Source organism: Lolium perenne, chromosome 3 (genome assembly GCF_019359855.2).
Source record: "Lolium perenne isolate Kyuss_39 chromosome 3, Kyuss_2.0, whole genome shotgun sequence".
Lineage (NCBI taxonomy): Eukaryota > Viridiplantae > Streptophyta > Magnoliopsida > Poales > Poaceae > Lolium > Lolium perenne.
In genome coordinates this window covers 138,314,058-138,320,783 of record NC_067246.2, presented here as the reverse complement: position 1 = coordinate 138,320,783, position 6,726 = coordinate 138,314,058, and the positions used below count along the sequence as shown (strand labels likewise).

The 6,726-nt window shown below is 43.8% G+C and overlaps 1 long non-coding RNA gene across 1 annotated transcript; it reads right to left on the bottom strand.

Moving 5' to 3' along the window:
* Positions 1–3,243: 3,243 nt before the first annotated feature.
* On the bottom strand, positions 3,244–6,526 carry LOC127342564 (uncharacterized). The gene is made up of 2 exons (XR_007876734.2): positions 3,929–6,526; positions 3,244–3,593 (listed from the first exon to the last, which is right to left on the bottom strand). It is a non-coding gene; the product is annotated as an uncharacterized lncRNA (long non-coding RNA).
* Positions 6,527–6,726: the final 200 nt, after the last annotated feature.

The following is a 6,726-nucleotide window of genomic DNA, read 5'->3' as shown; positions in this document are numbered from 1 at the left end:
ATTATAGCGATAACACCAACCGGCCGGTGTTGTCGTCGACCAGTTTTGTACTTTATGGTACGTGTAATGCATGATTGATGACACATGATTAAGAAGAAGATTAGAGACGACGGCGAGGCTGTCGATTTGTCAGTATGTAGCTCCATAGTTGGTCCAGAAGAATGGCTAATTTACACTCGAGCAGATAGCCAGATACACTAAAACTCCCGAAACCACGTGATAGATAAAGGACGAATGGTCTCTCCGGTTCACATGATAGGAAAAAAAATGTTGGAAAAGCTTGTCATGCATATTGAATCCTGCAAGAATCGAAATCACGAGAAATTCGAATACATGTCATTTGGTTGCATTGCAGGACTATCACATACTTCATTCGAGGGTGGACACGCTTCTGAGTATCTACTATAGGCTCCACGTCCTTCGGAATAGAAATTCTATGCATAGCAACCGCATGACTCGTTCCTTTGAAATCATCAAGTGCATACCTAAAAACTTTCCAGTGGTCTTTCAAAATGGTTAATGACGTAAGTAGGACCCGTCAAATTTTCACTTGTCCTTAAGTAGGGTAAAAGCACCTACTACTCCTACACAGGTGGGTGGTGGACCCGTCAAATTTTCAGCTTAAGTAGGACGAACCCACTAATGAAGATGGTCTATAAAGTGGATGATGAAGGCAATCATGTCACTTGCGGACAGCAGAACACAAGACTGGCGGGTTCTGTGTGTTAACGTGGCAGTTCAACCACACAGCTAACTGCCTAAACATGCATGGTGGCCTACAAAACAGTAGATTAATAGATTTGATCAATATGAGATAACACCAACCGGCCGGCGTTGTCGTCGATCAGTTTTTGTATCTTATGATACGTGTAATGCATGATTGATGACACATGATTAATAAGATCAGAGACGACGGCGAGGCTGTCAATTTGTCTTGATGTAGCTCCATATGTTAATCAGAAGAATAGCTAATTTGTACTCAGACAGGAACACGTGCCAAATGCCTAAATCGGCCGAGCATAGTTTAGAAGGAGGAGACGGAGCGTTCCCGGCACTCGCAGCAGCTGACGCGGATCGCCAGAGTTTCCCGATCACAGCTGACTGCCAAGCTGAAGATCTATCGAGGTAGATTTACACGCGCGATTCGACGACAGTGACCGGCAGCGGTCAGCGACATCGCACGGTGCAGCGCTCTATCCTGTCAGAAAAAAAAAAGGAGAAAGGCGTTGAGTTTCAGAAAAGGGAAGAAGGGGGAAGGCATCTATCCATCGCACGGTCTGCCGTTGGGCAGGTTCATCGCACCGCACGCACGGGCGAACGGGCCATAGTCGTCGTCAAGCTCTGCTACTACTAGTATATCTTCGCCTCCACTAGCTCTGCGCCTCTGACTGTCCATGGAATGAAATGGGGTGCCTGCACCTGGACACTGGACTGGTTCGCCCGCCGCGCGCGGCCGTTTTCCTGTCGTGCGATCCGGGTGAAGCCAGAGATGGGCACCGCAGGGTTCTCATCACAGATTAATTAGTTTACTTGATCCGAGGGCTACTTGATGGGGTAGGTGCTGCTGCGTCGGTTACGCTGATTGCAATATTGGACTGGACATATCAAAAAAAAAAATATTGGACTGGAGATACTGCAACTTGTACGTCTTTGATTCAAATGATCCCTGAAACATAGAAATAGAAAACCGCAAGATTAAAATTTTATGTTCAGTCTAATCCTATAGGATTTAGAACCTACAGGAACTTTTTGCATGTAGCATTTGATTCAAAGGAAAATCAAAGAAATTGTACTAACATAAGGTCTGAGTAGATGTAAGTTTTCCTCCACAACATAGAGCAATGCAATCCTATAGAAGAAAATTCCATTTGTATTTCTAAGAATTTCAATCCTACGAGTCAAAAAAAAAAAAATCCTAAGAATGACAATCCTACATAATTCCTATGAGATTTCTTTCAATCAAATAAGCCTAACATCTTCCCACGGATGGTCAGACGAATGAATAGTACAAAGAAATGATCGCAATGAAGACGCCATGGGAGAGCAGCGTTGGGATTCTAGATTCACCGCCATTTGAAATTGTTTTGACTCTCAACAACACGAGTTATGCTTAATTTCATAAAAGTAGGGAAAAGGAAAACGCCATAGATTATACAAGGGAAAAAAGGTTGTAACATGCACACTGAGCACCCGCTCAAGCAACGAGGGCTTCAACACAAGAACACCACTATCCATTGCACCCCATACTCCGCCAAAGTTACCAAACAAGGCCGCCTACATAGACTTCGGGGAAGAGCTCCAACGATCTCCACAACTCTTTTTTGTCGAGGACGCCGCTATCTTTGTGACCCCCAACAAGGATGCATCAACTTCTTAGCCGCAACCTTGGGAAATTTTGGCAATGCTGCCAGGCTTGTTACCAATTGTGCAAAAAAAGCAAAGTAGCTCCAATTAGTTGTAAGATATTCATCTTGACAATATTCTAGAAGCCTTCCCGAGTATTCGCGCCAAGTTCCCTATGAGATACCTTGGGCTAAAAACTTGTTGGTGACCCGTTTGAAAAGAATCCATTTTCCGCCAAGCTCATTCCTTCACTAGGGAAGCATGTCACTATTGTCTGTTGTACAACCTTGTCAACGCGGTGCTCACAAGTGTGGTTATCTACTTCATCACAACGCTTGAGGTTCCAATTGAAGTACTCGCAAAAATTGATAGCATAAGAAGAGCCTCACTCTGAGCGGCTTGCGACAGTCACCGGAGGCAAGTGTTGGGGTAATTGGGAGCTGGTGTGCAAACCCAAAGTCACCATGGATAGTTATCCTCGATAATTCAGGACCAGAAACCTAACGGTAGTTCATGGGACCTAAGGATAGCCACCCTTGGCGACTATTAGTACTTTCCTAAATGTCACTGTGATCGATTAAGTTTCTGGTTCCGCCAAGGTCCGCCTTGTGACTATAAGCAATTTTCAATAATCCATTATTATGGATATCCGAGAGAGATAACCAAAGCACACATCCCTCCAGGCGATGAAATGATAAATTTGCATCCATCTAAAAGTAAGCTAAATCTTCAAACCTCTGTTATAAAGGAAACCAGCTTGATAAATTTCACTGATTTGATAAACACCAAAGCTTAAACTCTGCTTGGTAATTAACTAATAAATATGAAACATCAGCCTATCAATCCCTCATCCAGCAATTAAAACACGCAGAAAGAAAGCAATTAAAACACAAATAACACTTTATGCTTTTCTAAAATTCCTCCTTCCCGCATCCAAAGATAAATTTACACAGTTCAACAAGGCCTATCTCTATTTTACACGTTCAGTGTTATGCAACAGTGCTAACAAATTAGTATAAGAATACACACCTACAACTAGGTTTAAGAGCCTTTTACAGGAGAGTTTCCATTAGTAGCAGCTAAAAGTCGTACTTCCTTTATTTTCTCATTTTTCTTCAGACTTAAGGCTCAAACCACAACGTGGCTCAAAATAGCGTAATCTCATCAATGAAACAAATTCCAGTACTAACCAGGATTTCTGGTTCTGAGTAATAATGATTTGTTACCGTTGTGACTTGGAAATCCAAACCCTGCCCATAATGCATAATTTGCAGAATAATTACTCATTCAGCACATACAGGCATCCTACGGAAAAGATGAAAGATATCACAAATACATGTTGGCCCCACAATTAGAATAACAAATCAATCCAGAAACATACTACAGTTTAGACAATTGGAGGAGTACGTATGTGAAAATATAATTAGCCTACTATGGCATGGTGGGCATGCTTTCAGTGACAATCTGAGGGAGGAAATCTGAAGTGATATACGAGAAAATATTAAAGAGCAAATTATCACAAGCCCATATGTACATGTGAAATGGTAGTGCCAAAAAGATCAGAAAAAATGCCAAACCGAATTACCGATTCAATTGTTTTGGTTAGTCGATGGCACATCCCTTGGCGCTGATACATGCCGCTTGTAACTATTAATGGAAATGCCGCTAAATCAGCTCCACGAATCCTGATTCACGCAGAAGAAACAAATTGAGCATTTTAGAGCTGACAAAACATTGATTGATGCAGAACGGCATGGTGTGCGCCGTACATGTTTCATCATGGATTAATCTGCATACAATCAGGTCAGGATGTAAACATTCCAACACCTTAGATATTTCAAGTGGCACATTCCCAGCATACAGATTTAGCCTAAATTAAAGTGGCCTTCGTTTAGTTGCCACTAAAAGAAGAAAAACACAAAGGTATTATGAGCAGCTAAGAAATGACAACAGGTGAATACAAGTAGTTGAAGTATTTTTTTACTTCTGTATACTACGATAGAATATGTACACAAGCTTTGACTTGGCCTGTTTATCAAAGCATTAGACGCCAAATTCAGCAACAGAAAATTGTGCAAGCTAAGAATTATTGAATTTATATAGCTATTCTTCGAGGGAATCTCTGAAAATTGGTTTCATTTTGACAGGCCTCAACCCAGAACCTGTAGCATAGCTTTATTGATTTCTTTGTTGAAAAACATAGTAGGGCTGGCTGCCTTGCTCCCATTCACTACACAAAAACTGTAAGCCACTGAATATTGTGAGATCTAATTCTATGTGTAAACGATACATAGCATAAGCAGGCAAGGAGGTGTTGCTATCTATGGCAGAATGGAAGGGGAACAACCAAGTGATCAATTCACAAACACTTGAAGAATGAATCACTTAGATCCGATCAAGCAGGGTTTGTACCTCAGTCTTCGAAATGCCCGCATAATGCCATTTGAGCCTAGCTGTCAAGCCCTAACAGTCTCATCATTCCATACATGTGTAAATTACATACCAATTCAAAGAAGTCAAGCTATATAATGCCTTGTTTAACCAATTACAGTAATACTTCGTTAGTTAGCAGAAAATTGTGCAAGCTAAGAATTATTGAATTTATATAGCTATTCTTCGAGGGAATCTCTGAAAATTGGTTTCGTTTTGACAGGCCTCAACCCAGAACCTGTAGCATAGCTTTATTGATTTCTTTGTTGGAAAACATAGTAGGGCTGGCTGCCTTGCTCCCTTTCACTACACAAAAACTGTAATCCACTGAATATTGTGAGATCTAATTCTATGTGTAAACGATACATAGCATAAGCAGGCAAGGAGGTGTTGCTATATATGGCAGAATGGAAGGGGAACAACCAAGTGATCAATTCACAAACACTTGAAGAATGAATCACTTAGATCCGATCATGCAGGGTTTGTACCTCAGTCATGGAAATGCCCGCATAATACCATTTGAGCCTAGCTGTGAAAAGAGTCAAGTCCTAACAGTCTCATCATTCCAATTCCATACATGTGTAAATTATATACCAATTCAAAGTAGTCAAGCTATATAATGCCTTGCTTAACCAATTGCAATACTTCATTAGTTAGCAGGTCAGAGCTCAGCACTACCTGGACGCCTCCTTTAGCAATTTCGTTTGCACCCAGCTTGATGAAACTGGCCTTCACCATTCTGATCCTCCTAAAGATACCCAGCACAGAGACCTGCCCAATATTTTCGAAAAATACAGAAACAATGCATGACACCATGGATGCTGTTCTTTTCTTGTTATCAAAAAACAATGGCATTACTATTTTCCCAGCTTGCTCTCCGCGACATTAAGCTCCTGGGAGTCATTCATCCATGTCAGTCGGATGAAGAAAGTAGCAGCATCTGCTAGCTAGAGCTAGAGCTAGAGCTAGTGAGGTTGCAGAACGCAACAAAACAATTGCTGCCACCTTGATTTACAGTCTACAGAAGAACTGAAACCCGCTGTCTCTACGAAGGAACATAATCTTGTGTCAATTAAAAATCAAAAAAGCTGGCGAGAGGGGTCGAAGTGTGCGCGCGAACCCAAGGCACACCCCTGCTAAGGGGAGGCACAGCACGAGCAGCGCTAACTTCAGGGGCTAGGCCGTGGCCATTTTGTATGCCCATCCACGGCGGAGCCTACAGGCTGGCTTCAACACCGGATAGCGTCTACTGTGCTTTTACAGGTGCCTGGCCATGGAGGCTCAAGCGCACAACACAGCGACCCGAGCTCGGCCGTCGAACCCGCCGTTGCCGGCAAGCTCGCTCACGCACGGCCTTGCCCGGTTAACCCCCTCGCCAACTCCGCCCTCCGAAACTGGAGTTACAGGTCCGCGTTACCAGACTCGGCGAGAGAACCGGCGAATGGCCCGCTTTTATAGCGCGCGGATTCCGTCCGGAATGGCGAGGTGGGACTAATCACACTCGCTAATTACACTCGCTGATGCGTACTAAGACGAGAGGTTACCGCCGCCTGCCGGAGCCACCAGGAGCCGCGCGCCTGCGGGAAGGGAACGGCATGACCGCTGCCGCTCAGCCGAGCCTCCCTCGCCTCGTCCGTCGGTCACGCCGGCGGCGGATCCACCGGTCGGGGCCGCGGAGGTTCGAATTGGAGGCGGCGATTTGATGCGGCGCTCTGTTTGCGCAGGTGGAGAGCGCGGAAGACGACGAAAACGACGAGTGTATATTTACGCTCTCCTGGAAGGTTAGATTTCTCCGATTACGTTTCAACATCGGCGAGGCGTATTCGAGTATAACGTTCGTTTTGGCGATTTTACGCCTTCACTAGTACAGTAGTTTCAACAACAGCAAAACCCGCTATTTCGGAAGAGCAGAGCATCGATGTTTTTTCTTCAGGAGGCAAGATATGCTTCGAG